The following is a 12662-nucleotide window of genomic DNA, read 5'->3' as shown; positions in this document are numbered from 1 at the left end:
GGAGGACTTGCTCCTGTTGCACCAGAGTGTGGTGTTCTGTCCCATCTAGTGGCGCTGAGACCACATGGAGAGAGAATTAAATGAGTCTGCTCTAGAGCCTTAGCTAATAGACAGTTGGCTTTTAGCTCATGCTGTAGAGGCTCATGCACTAAGCTCCCAGGTTTGATCCTGCCCGCTGACGACCAGGGTCTATCAGTGTTATAAGTGGGGGGCTGTGACATTATTGACATGAACTGTGACCGTATAGATAATTGCTGCAACCAAGGTCCTATAGTTGCACCAAATCTTGTACAAAGGAGGTCGTGAGGTGTCTATGAAAAGGCTGTAATTTGCTGGTTATGATTATGCTGTCTGTATGTGTATATACTTTTTGTGTTCGAAGTTATGAGTCTTGGCTATGTACTTGTATCTCAATGTGTTTGATTCTAAGTAGCATTAGTGAAGCATTTGGTCAGTTTCTTGAGAAAGGAATTTTCAGATTAAGTGCCCAATCAAGAATCACTTAACTCACAATGGACCTTGGGAGACTCCAATTCACGTATGAGAAGCCTGCCTAGGAACCTTCAAGGTAGCATGTGAGCAATGGCTGCTCTATCTGTAAAGAATGGAGTCATGCATGGACATGTGACTTTCCCATGTGACTCCAAATTCCACCTTGCTGCAGTACTTTTCCATAGTAAGAACAAAGGGGTCCTTCCACACGGCAGAGGATATAAAAGGCCCTGGAAACCCCTCCATTTTGTCTTCAATCCTGCTTTTTATCTCTGGAGGAACTTTGCTACAAACTGAAGCTCTGAACAATGGACTGAATGACCCATCCAAATCTGTGGATGTACTCCAGAGACTTGATTTGTGCCTGCAGTTTCTTCCATCACTGCTACAAGCCTGAACCAAGAACTTTGCCATTGCTGTATGTCATTGATTCCTTTAACAATTTTAACTCTCATCTATATTTATTTCTTTTTATGAATAAACCTTTAGATTTTAGATGCTAAAGGATTTGCAACAGTGTGATTTGTGGGTAAGATCTGACTTGTCTATTGACCTGGATCTGGGGCATGGTCCTTTGGGGTCCTTTGAGAGAACTGTTTTTCTTTTACTGGGGTATTGGTTTTCATAACCATTCATTCCCATAAGGAGTGGTGCTGGTGGTTATACAAGGGAACTGGAATATCTGAGGGAACTGTTTGTATGACTTCCGATTAGCCAGTGGGGTAAAACCAAAGTCCTCTCTGTATGGCTGGTTTGGCGTGCTTTAATAGTAAAGGACACCCAGCCTTGGGCTGTGACTGCCCGGCTCCAAGCAATTTGTCCTGAATTGATACTCTCAGTAGTGTCCCGCCAGAGGCCGCATCATTACAGGGGTCGTCCAGGATTACAACTGAGCTTCAGAGACTTCCCAGGATGCGCTTCCTCAGCTAGGGGAAGTATGTAACCCACACACCTTCTGGGTATAGTGGTGTGTCCCAGCTAGTAGCACCAAGATCACTTAGAGGGACAGATAAAACGAGTCTTCTCTACAGCCTTCACTAATAGCCAGGTGGCTTTTAGTTCATGCTATAGAGGCCCATGCACTAAGCTCCAGAGGTCCCCGGTTCAATCCCACCCACTGACAACCGGGATCTGTCAGCGTTACAGAGGTAGCTGCCACTCGAAGAAGGAGAGAGCTGCCATGCCATGCCCGGCTGCGAAGAGGTGCCATGTCGTGAGTTGACACCCTTCAGAGCTTCCTGTGATAAACTGCGAACTTTTGACAATAGCAGGATGGTAGGAAGTGTCACCCCCTTGTGTTTCCCTCAGAGTGGCCTGGTCAAAGCCCAGTGGGAGGCCCTGGGCTCCCCCCCACCTCCCATGTCCTTCCCCCCTGAAGGGCCGAAACCCTGACTACTAGGCAACATCCCCACGAGCAAAGGCCATGACGAGGAATCCATCTTTGAAAGTTTGCAGAGGATGCGGGAGCAGAAAGAGGAGAGAGGATGAGGGTGGCTCTTGGGGAGAGGGAGCCTTATGGGAATCTCTTGTTTACCACCACCAACCCAGTGATCAGACCACTGATGCCTAGAATCTTCCCTGACATGTTGTAATTGATTGGATCTAGATTTTAAAACGGTTACCACATTTGCAGATGGAGAACTGTCAGCGAGTTGAGTGGAAGGCCATTGCAAGCTCAGCTAATTATGCAATGTGGCTTATGCCCCATCTAACAAGCTCCTTAAACAATAGGTCCCAATTTTCATTCACATTGTTCTGTTTAGTGTTTTTCTCCAAAACACTTTCACTAATCATTTTGGTCAGCTTTGGAAAAATTAGCCCTTTCAGTGCACCAAATATAAATATTGGTGGTTGGAACTGCCCTCTATTGGTCATAAGAACAGCCATACTGGATCAGACCAATGGTCCAGCCAGCCCAGAATCCTATCCTCCCACAGTGGTCAATGCCATGTGCCCCAGAGGGAATCAACAGAACAGGTAATCATCAAGCGATCCATCCCCTGTCGCCCAGGGGGACACCACTATTTACCTCTCTCCATTCTGAAAACTGAGCACTTAGTCAGACCCTTTCTTTCTTGCCTTTGAACCAGTTCCCTATCCCAGAGAGGACCTTCCCTCTTACCCAATTTTGCTTCAGAGCCTTTGGGGAGGGATCTTGTCAAAAGTTTTCTTAAAATCTAAGTACACTATATCCACCGGATCACCTTTATCCACATGCTTGTTGACTTCCTCAAAGAATTCTAGTAGATTCGTGAGGCATGATTTCCCTTTACAAAAAACAGGTTCACTCTTCCACAAAAAATTCTGTTTAAATATGTACCTAATAATTGTGCTCTTTACTATAATTTCACCCAATTTGCTTGGTACTGAAGTTACCCTTAGTGGCCTATGATTGCCGATAGCATCTCTGGAGTCTTTTTTATATATTGGTGTCATATAAGCTATCCTCCAGGCATCTGGTACGGAAGCTGATTTAAAGAACAGGTTACATGCCACAGTTAGTAGTACTGCAGTTTCACATTTGAGTTTCTTCAGAACTCTTGGGTGAATACCATCTGGTTCTGGTGACTTATTGCTGTTTAATTTATCAATTTGTTCGAAAACCTCCTTACTGGTTGTTACAGTCAAGTCATGATCTCTGGCCCCAGAGCACCATGGACATCTAGTCCAGTGATCAGCTCATCTTTATCCACCACGAGGAGGCCCAGAATAGAGTCACGCCTAGTTGGGTACAAGCTTTGTATTAGAAAAGTATCTATAATTTTTCAAAATTTCCAAGGACGATTTACTCCTGGCTATATGAGACCTGCCCCGTCTGTCTCCAGATAGGAAGTCTCCCGTGCTAACCTAATTTTTTCCCACAAGTCACAAACATGTGCAAAAGGAGAAACATTTCCTGCTCTCTGGTTTAGATTCAGAGAACTGTGCCAGCCCCGCAATGGTTCATCTGCTGGGCTGTGTTAGTTAGCAGATTGATCCCTATCCCTTCAAGGTCCTGGGGTTCTCAAGAGCCAAGAACGTAAAAGAGGTAATGATATGTCTAATGCAGGGGTTCTCAAACTTCATTGCACTCCCACCCCCTTCTCACAGCAAAACTTACTACACGACCCCAGGATGGGGGACCGAAGCCTGAGCCCTCCTGAGCCCCACCGCTCCGGGTGTGGGGGGAAAACCAAAACCCGAGTCCCGCCACCCTGCGTGGGGAGGCCAAAATCAAAGCCCAAGGGCTTCAGCCCCAGACAAGGGGCCTGCAACCTGAACCTGACTGCCCAGGGCTGAGGCCCTCAGGCTTTGGCTTCGGTCTCAGGCAGTGGGGCTTAGGCTTCAGCTTTGGCCCCAGGCCCCAGCAAGTCTAAGCCAGCCCTGGTGACCCCATTAAAATGGGTTGCAACCCACTTTGGGGTCCTGACCCACAGTTTGAGAACCGCTGGTCTAACGGAAGTGCCACCCTGCTCACCACTTTTTTTTACCCTCTCTCCCCTACCTCAGTGGGTTGTAACCAGCGACATTCCAGTCAGATGGATCGTCCCACCGGGTTTCCCCATTTCCCCTCCCCATGGAGAATTTCCAACTCCTCTCCTGTATTGCCCAGATTCCGCTGACAAGGAGCGGTGTTGCTTCCCTTCACGAGTGATATCTTGCAGGGCACATACACTGCAGCACTGCACTCCCCTGAGTCCACACTTGTGTTAGTGCAGGATGGGTTATCTGTAAGCCAGGGAGAGACTCCATCTCACGTGTCCATTTTTTCCCCTCCATTGCAAGGCGCTGGGGGGAGAAAGAGAACGTGTCCCCAGGGCTGAGGCAGCATGGGATTGCTGGCGTTGCAGCATGCTCTCCAGGAACCCTCAAGTCTCTGCAGCATCAGAATAGCAGAGTCTGGATTGGAGCAAGGGAAAGGTCTGTTTTCCACAGAATCCTTCCCTCAGGCCTGGAGCATTTAAAGCAGAAATCCCTGGGGGAATTAACGTTGCTCTAAAAAGAGCTGCCAAGGGGTGTGCAGGTTCTTGACAACACCACGCAAAGTGATCCGTTTGTAGAGATGCATAAATCCCTGCACTGATTCTGAGAGGTTTCCCCCGAGCAGTTGCAGGAGACAGGACCTTATTCCTTATCTCACATGACAGGGCTGTGAGAGAGCTTGGAGAAAGCCAGAGGCAGTTATCTAGGGCTTTAATTCAGAAACTCCCTGTAGAATCTAGGGGCTGCGGTCTATGGCAGGAAGGAGCCAGGTGGTTGTTGGAGTGACTCTAGGAGGAATGCTAGGGGATGGCTCTCTGTTCACCTCTTCACTCTGCTTCTTCCCACCCCACCTTTGGGGTAAGTCCATCACCTCCTCCTTAGTGCATGTGGGCTGGAAACCAGATATGGCAGTAGAGACATTGCGCAGTCAGCACATACGCAGGAGGATCCATTGCAGCTCACATCCTCCTGCTTGTCATAGCCCAGAGGAATGCATGACACCGAGCCTGGACTCTGGGACTGCATTAGTCACCAACAGGTGAGTGTGGCAGGAGAGGGACACATAACATGTCTACAACTAACTTTTTCTGGACTGCTGAGGTGGGGGGAGAGAGGCCAGATTCCATCTGGCTCTTTAGGACTCTGAGGAAGCTCTGGGATCTGGAGAGAGGTCTCTGGAGCCTCAGGATGTGCAGGTTTGGAGACATGTGGCTCCTACCTAGTCCAAAGTAACCTGCCGTGCTCCCCCACAAGAGCCATATTAACAGGCAACACTGCCTCTCTATTTCCTTGGTCACATGCATCATGTCCTTTTTCTGGGGGCTAGTCCAGAAAAGGAGGACAAGAGCTCAATACTTCTACTACCTGAGGGATTTGCTGGGATGAGATCACTGGTAGAAGCAGGCAATAGGGTCAGAATCTGGGATATCAAGCCCCTAGAGTGACCTGTTACTTTTATAGACCTGCCCTTTCACCATACACAGATATTTTAAAGTTAAGTGTGATAGTAAAGAGACCCCTTTTCAACCCTTCATCACACAAGACAATGCCCGCAGTATTTGTCATTAGCTATTTATTTCTACTCTCCTGGTTCCCAAACTGCTTCTCCTCCCTACTGCCACCAGCCACCTTTGAGTTCTCCTTCTTCTCTCCCTGCCTCTGCTCACTTGATTGCAGCAGCAGCTCAGCGGATGGTCCAGCTTTGCTATTTTACTTCCATTCTTCTTCACTTCTTTGGGTGGCCGCATTTGCCATTGAGCAGCCTGATGGAAATACCTGACTCCTCTGTCTAGGCACACAGGCCCCGCAGCTAAAGCCAAGCCCCACTGAGAGCAGTGGGGGATTAGCCTGCAGTGCCAGGAGTGGAGACTTGGCCCATGGGGACCCCAGGCACTGCAGCTGCTGCCACCTCCATGGTGAATCCTCCAACGCATCGCCAAAGGGCTCTTCCACATTCTGCAAACTGGCCTCACTGGCTGACTGTCTAGGAGAACAGAAATCCTTTGTTAAAGCAGGAGAGTCTCTTCAATGCAGCACTCTTTCCACAGCTCCCAGGCGGTCCCAGTAAAACACCTGTGAATCTCTAGGAGGCTCTCAATGAGTTCCCTGCTCAGTCACTTGACACCCACTAGCAATGGTCTCTGACAGTGGCATTGCAAAGGGGAACTCAGCAGATGGTCCCTTCTATGGCTTCCTGAGTGGGATGGAGGTTGGACTTGTCATTTAAGGCCTAGCTGTCAGAGTCAGGGCTCCTGGGTTCTCTGACTTTGGAAGTGGGTGGAGGACTCTAGTGGTTGGAGCTGGACTGGTATCAGTACCACACTTCCTTCTTGCCTCTGTCAGTGACGTTGTGTGTGACCTTGCAGCCAGTTGCTTTCTATCCCTATGCCCCAGCTAACAGGGATAATACTGACCCACCTCAGAGGGGCTGTCAGGGGTCACCAGTCATGACTCAAGTTGGAATGAGTTGTGCTCTTGGTAGTGAAGGGCCCAGATTCAGTCGCCATGGATGCCCAGGGTGTCTCTATTGTGGCCGTGATTTGACTCACCTAACATTACAGGCTGTTTAGCCCGGTCCTGGCCAGGCGTGGTGCATCTGCTCCTGGCCCTCTCTGACACACAGCTCCATCACACACAAGAACATTGCCCGTCAAGGACAATCTATCAGCTCCCATCTGGTGTTCAGCTCGAACATGGATGGTGAGCCCTAGCCAGACCATAGAAAGATAGGGTGGTGCTCTTTGGTGGAAACTGCTAGAGCTTCAGCCTCTGCTCCCACCTCCACCCACATGCTAAGGGCTTCAAAAGTGGTCCCTGAACCCAGGTAAACAAAGTAGCTGAGCTGAGGCCAGGGGGGGTGGAATTACTGCTGGGACTGATCCTAAGAGAGGAGCAGATTTCTCCTCAGCTCTAGGGAGATTCCCATCGGAAAAGTAGCTGGGGTGGGGTTGGGGGTGGGGGCAATACAAGCACTGCCCCTCAGCCCTTGAATAGCGGGCAACTAGGACTTTGGGAGCCAAGGGACTAGTGTATCTTGCTGAAGAGCAAGAGAGGGTATTGGAGAAATTGGACAAAAGTCAATGTCACGGCTGGGTCAAGGGCAGCCAGACCTACTGGTCAGAGCCAGGGTCCACACTCCCATGACAGGAGTGGAGAGTCAGCTAGGTCAGGATCCTGGAAGATCAGCAGCAAAAGACAAACTTGCGATCACAACCACAAATCGGATGACAGGAAACCAAGCCAGGGGAGCGGCAGCAGAAATAGGCAGCACACGGTCCAGAACAGGGAGCAGCCCTGGTTTTCACTCAGCTTCCTGTTCCTGCTGCTGTCTTAAGCAGGGCCAGGGGGCCAATTAGCTTTTCTGGGACTCTTCCAATAGGACCTCAGGAGTGGAGCCTCAAATTGGGGCGGAGCTTCATGGGTCCTAGCGAAGCAATTTTCAGCAGACTTCCAGGTGGAGGGTTGGAGCGTGGCTGCTCCCATGAACCCCGCAGACCTGGGTTGAAGACCCCTGGGTCGTGACAGTGAGTGATCTCTCCTGCTCAAACCTCCTGCTGCAGGAAACAGTCTCCAGGATCCTGGACACATCCTCTGAGAATCAAATGAGGATATCATGATGAGAAATAGGTCTTTGTTCCAGCGCTGGGATCCGGGGACAGGGAAAGCTCCCAACCAGGATATGTAGTTGGAGCCCCCTGTTTGTTTCAAGAGCCCCAAGTGGCAGGATGAGTGAACGGTTCTTACCTCCAGGAGGAGCATGGGATCTTCCATCTGAGCCTCAATGGGACCCTGTTGCTTGGTTTGACAGGATGAGATGACCTGTTCCCACTGCTCCCTGAGTTGGGCTGGCTGCAGGATATATCTGTGTGAGAGGCTGGGACAGAGCCTGAAAGACAGATGTGACAATCAGGGTAGGGTTCTGTCACCTCAGGGGGAGAACAGAGGGTCTGAACCCCAAATAATGAGCAATTGAATCAACAGATTCAATGAAGTGTTATTGGTTTCAGAGTAGCAGCCGTGTTAGTCTGTATTTGCAAAAAGAAAAGGAGGACTTGTGGCACCTTAGAGACTAACAAATTTATTTGAGCAGAAGCTTTCATGAGCTACAGCTCACTTCATCGGATGCATTCAGTGGAACATACAGTGGGGAGATTTATATATGTAGAGAACATGAAGTATTATTGTGCCATGCAGGTACATCACAAGGTCCTCTCATGGACTGGTAACTGGTTAAACACTGCTCTGCACTGACTGCCCTGACCACGGGTGGCCCAATGGCCCACTGCACCCCAACTTAGCAGCTCCAGCTACCAAGAGAGCAAGGACCAGAGGCCTTCCTGCTCCTGGGACAGAGGAGTAGGTTGATGATCTACCTGGATGTGAGTGTTGGCCTTCCCCGTGCCCATGGTCTACACTCCATTCAGGGCAGCGCACAGGAACTGCGATTCCTATTCTGGATCTAGGGGCAGTTTCAGTTTGCTGGCAGAGACTGTACATGAGCCTTTGCAGTTGTGGAGCGACCCAGACACTAACATGGGCAAGCAACTTCGAGGAACAGGGCAGAGGCCTGTGTGGGGCAAGGAGGGCAGGGATTTGGGAAGCAAGAGCAGAGAATCAAACACTTTCTTAATGTGGGACAGGATGATTCCCATTTCAAAGACAGAGAAAGTGAGACACCAGGTGGGAGAGTGACCTGGCCAGGATCACCTTACCACTCAGTGGCAGGGTTGCAGAGTTCACTCACTGATAGGTGCCCCTTCCTGGCAAGGCCTGGTGGCACAACTTTCTTGCTGGGCTACCACCCCCGCCAAGAGTCGCTCTGGGCCTTCTGCAGTTTTTTGCCTGGGAACTCAGCCCTTCAGCCAGGTGACCCTCCTTTAGTCCACTCCTTTCTGGGTCGCACTCATCCCAGAGGAAAAGTCCAGCTGCGCGCTTGCACAGCCTGCACCCACAGTGTCTCCAGCTCCACTGCCAGCTTGCTCACCAGAATGAAGAGGCAATCCTCCTCTTCTGCAGTATCCCAACGCTCTTCCTGCAGCCACTCATTCCCATTAACAGCTGCTTGGAGAGCCTATTCTGAAGCCTTTAGCTTCTTCTGTAGTCTTTTCGCTACTGCCGCTGCAGACGCAAAAATCTTTTCCATCAGAGTCGGAGAGCCCACCATGGTCTGCTCCACCCTTGTGTTTGTCCCTACTCCAGTCTGCTTCATCTCTGGGCCAACCATTTTGTCCTTCACCTCCCTGCAGCACCTGAAAAGGTGTGTTGGTGGAGGGTCTGCAAAGTCCATGGCCATCCCTGCCACCTCCACGTTACCTGCCTCATGGGGTTTGTGTCAGAGGACAACTTCTCCTTTCTTTTCTAACTTCTTGGGGCCCTGACCCCTCCTTTTGCCACTCAGCAATTTCCTAAGCAGGCCATGTCTTTTGATATGGCCTGCTTCTCTGCACTCAAAACAAAGAACTCTTGTCCCCATCTTGGCATTAGGCCACGCTTGTACACTTTCTCATGCCCTGCTTTCCTCGGCTAACCTTCTCCGCACAGCCCAGGCATGCTCTCCGTGTCTGCTCTTTTTGTCCATGGGCATTCCCTTTGCAAGATCTCTCACAGGTCTTGCTTTCTGCTGCATCTGTAGTTCTGCCTGCACTTCCTTCTGCTCCTGTTGGTTTTCTAGGAGCTGCTGGAGGAACCCCTAGACCTGCTTTGGCTGCTTAACCAGTCCCTGGAACTGAAATGGGAAATCCAGCAACTGGCTCGGTCCCTCGATACACCCACTTGGGAGGACAGGCCTTCCTTCAGCAACCAAGACTTCTATCAGTCCTCATGGATCACAAGTAGAATTCAATCCTCCTGACTATGCCAATCATAAACAAATCTACTCTTCATTACGTACGACCCTGGCGGCCAGGCATGGCATCACAGCTCTCTTGCTGGACTAGCGTCCCCTATCCATGGTCGCTCCAGCACCATGGCAGTTTCTCTGCCTGGTAATTCAGCCCTTTGGCCAGGTCACCACCCGTCTGTGGCCCAGCTTGTCTCACACTAGAAGTCCCAAGAGGTCTTTCCACAGAAAGAAGTCCTTCAACCATCGCTGGGGCTCTTGCTCAGCCTGCAGCCCCCTTGCTGGGCTTGGTAACCCTCTCTGGGTGTGTGTACACCTCCTTCTTTGAGGCCAGTAGAGGAACCGAATCCCACCCTGACATTGTTAGCAGACCAGGACCCTGTACCCAACAGCTAGGTCTGCGTCTTTTTCTTTGCTGTAGGTTTCCCAGGGCACTTCCTACCTCTCTTCTCAAGTTTCCTTGCTGCTCTGAACTACCTCATTCTCCTACCTGTTGATACCACAGCTGGACTGTGTCACCAATGAAGTCTAGCTCTTTAGGGGGAGGTACATGGTGCCTCTCAGTTAGGGCTCATTCTCTAATCAGCTTGGCTAGGCCCCTGGCTCTGCAGCCCAGGGGAGAGCACCCTGTTACAGGCCTGCTCTCCTGCACTCCTACTGTTATTGGCCTGGGGTCCTTGCTTCCCATTTCAGACCTGGTTTCCAGAGGGGCTGAGTACACACAGGCCCCACTGCCTGGAACTGGAGTTTGCTTCTTCTGGTGACTCTGACCTTCAGGCTCTTCATCATTCAGAGGCTGACAGGTGTGGTGCGGGGGCTGGAGAAACCCCACTGCTGAGTGGAAGGAAGTCAAAGAGTTGGGATTCTGGGAGCTGATGGATTTGTTTGCTCTGCTGCGGGAAGTGGAGTTGGAGACCGGAGACGCCATGTGGACAGACTACCTGATGATCCCTTTATGTCCGAGGGGTGGAGCCTCCTGCCAGAAACGCTCTCAGGAGTCCAGGTTTGAGGACATCTCTGGGGAGCCCCTTCCTAGGAACAAAATCAGGGTGGTATGATGATGGAGACGTCTCTGTCCCAGAGCTGGGAGCCAGGGACAGGGGAAGCTCCCAGCCAGGCTATGCACCAGGGATGCCATTTCTCCCACAAGATATCCTCATGCTCCAAGGAGTAAATGGCTCTTACCTCTATGAGGGAGTGGGGTCTTCCATCTAAGCCTCTTTGAGAGCCAGCATTGCTTGCTTGGATGAGACGAGGTGACCTGTCCCCACTGCTCCCTGACATGGCTCAGCTACAGGATGCGCCTGTCGGGGAGGCTGTAACAGATCCCAGGGTCTGGAAGACAGTTGAGAAGGAGGCTCCTATTCATTTCACACCCAGAGACCCCATAGAAGGGTCAAGGGGAGAATAAAGGGCAGGAGGTGAAGCTAGCCCTGAGCCTCGGTCCCACCCCCACCTCCTCAAAAGTGGAGCTTTCCGAGCTTCAGTGGGGCTGGGGCAGTGGCTCTGACACAACGGCCCTACTGCACCCTATGGGGCAGGGAGAGCTCTGCCTGGGCGCAGGGGGAATGGGATGAGGACCAAGGAAAGGGGGGCGGGGAATGGGTGTGAGGGAAAGAGCTCCTTCCCCAGATGAAGGAATCTGGGGGGCAGAGGGAAGGACCCTGCTCCACAGAGAGGGGAGAGAGTTTCTGTGAGTGCCAGGGGGCTCCATTTCCCCTTCCACTAGCTCCCCATTTACAGGGAGCCAGAGCAGTACCTGCAGCAGGGAGCGGGAGTTGCTGGTGGCCTCAGAGGCAGAGCCCAAGCCCCTGCAGCGCCTCAGGCACCTGGCGCGAGTGCCGGATGACACGGAGCTGGCGCATCACCTTGGCTGTGACGCCCTCCTGCTGCAGGGGGACAAGGACCTGTCAGAGAGCCAGACGTCCCCGCGGAATCAGGGGGAATTAAGGGCACCTGGAAGCAGCAGCATTTCCACCCAGCACCCGCCCAACTCTGAGGGATGGATTCCCCCTCCTGACCCCCAGAATGGAGCCTTCTTGTCTTTTCTAGTGACCTCCAGTGCCAACCCCCCTCCTTGTAGGGTGAGCTCCTGCCACCTCCCCCTCAGTGCCCCTGACAGCTGTTCCACCTCCAATCCACAGCTCAGTTCTCAGAGCCCTCTTCTCCGCCCCCAACCACATTGGGCAGGGAGGGGGCTCTAGCGGGGGGGCAGGAGGGGGATTCTGGCAGCAGTGAAGTGGGATGTGGGGAGGTTGAGACCTTTTCCCAAGTCATCCCAGCCACTAATGCTGAAACCACAGGATGGCAGCCCTGGTGAATGGGGCTGATCAGCAGCCCCTGCTGACTGAATCCTCCCATTCTCTCTAGACCGGGTCCAGCCCTGCCAGCAGCAGGACAAGCTTCCCCCACCCATGTGCCTCAGAACTACCTGGTCAGTCGCCATCACCCATCAGTCCTTGGCCTCCAGGCTGCCAGTGATCGGAGCAACTCTGGGTGGTGGTTCAGGTGAAAGGAGAGCCTCGCAGGGGTCACTTAGAGGACTCTGCTGCCCTTCCCAAGAGAGACAGCACTGTGTCCCGAGAACATAAGTCCATGATGAGGCAATGCTGGTCATTAATTAGCCTTGCTAAACAGCTGGGTTAGAGCTGCTCCGGGGACAAGCTGGCTCCCTCCTGCTCATGAAGGTGAATTCATTTCCCTTTCCAGTAGCACCTGCTCTCACTCTCATTCCCCACCAGTTTCCTTGCTGCCAGGCCAGGGAATGGCTATAGGCTGGGAATGAGGCCTGGACCCCGCCCCAATCTCCTGAGTCTAATGCAGCTGCTCACCTTGTCCCCCATCAGCTGCTGGGCTTCCCCCAGGAGGG

At 51.8% G+C, this 12662-nt stretch overlaps 1 long non-coding RNA gene across 4 annotated transcripts; it reads right to left on the bottom strand.

Annotated features, from left to right (window-relative positions):
- Positions 1–4839: 4839 nt before the first annotated feature.
- LOC122455395 lies at positions 4840–12660 on the bottom strand. 4 transcript variants are annotated; one of them, XR_006282278.1, is made up of 6 exons: positions 12225–12660; positions 10979–11128; positions 8939–10825; positions 7699–7840; positions 6504–7545; positions 4840–5938 (listed from the first exon to the last, which is right to left on the bottom strand). It is a non-coding gene; the product is annotated as an uncharacterized LOC122455395 (long non-coding RNA). The 4 variants fall into 4 exon arrangements; XR_006282280.1 differs by lacking the exons at positions 10979–11128; positions 12225–12660 and having other exon boundaries at positions 4867–5938; positions 6504–6661; positions 7069–7545; positions 8699–9900; XR_006282279.1 differs by lacking the exons at positions 10979–11128; positions 12225–12660 and having other exon boundaries at positions 4859–5938; positions 8667–9910.
- Between the last annotated feature and the right edge of the window lie 2 nt (positions 12661–12662).

The sequence above is a fragment of the Dermochelys coriacea genome, chromosome 6 (genome assembly GCF_009764565.3).
Source record: "Dermochelys coriacea isolate rDerCor1 chromosome 6, rDerCor1.pri.v4, whole genome shotgun sequence".
Classification (NCBI taxonomy): Eukaryota; Metazoa; Chordata; order Testudines; family Dermochelyidae; genus Dermochelys; species Dermochelys coriacea.
Note: the sequence above shows the minus strand (reverse complement) of the source record. Positions and strands in the feature narration are given on the sequence as shown.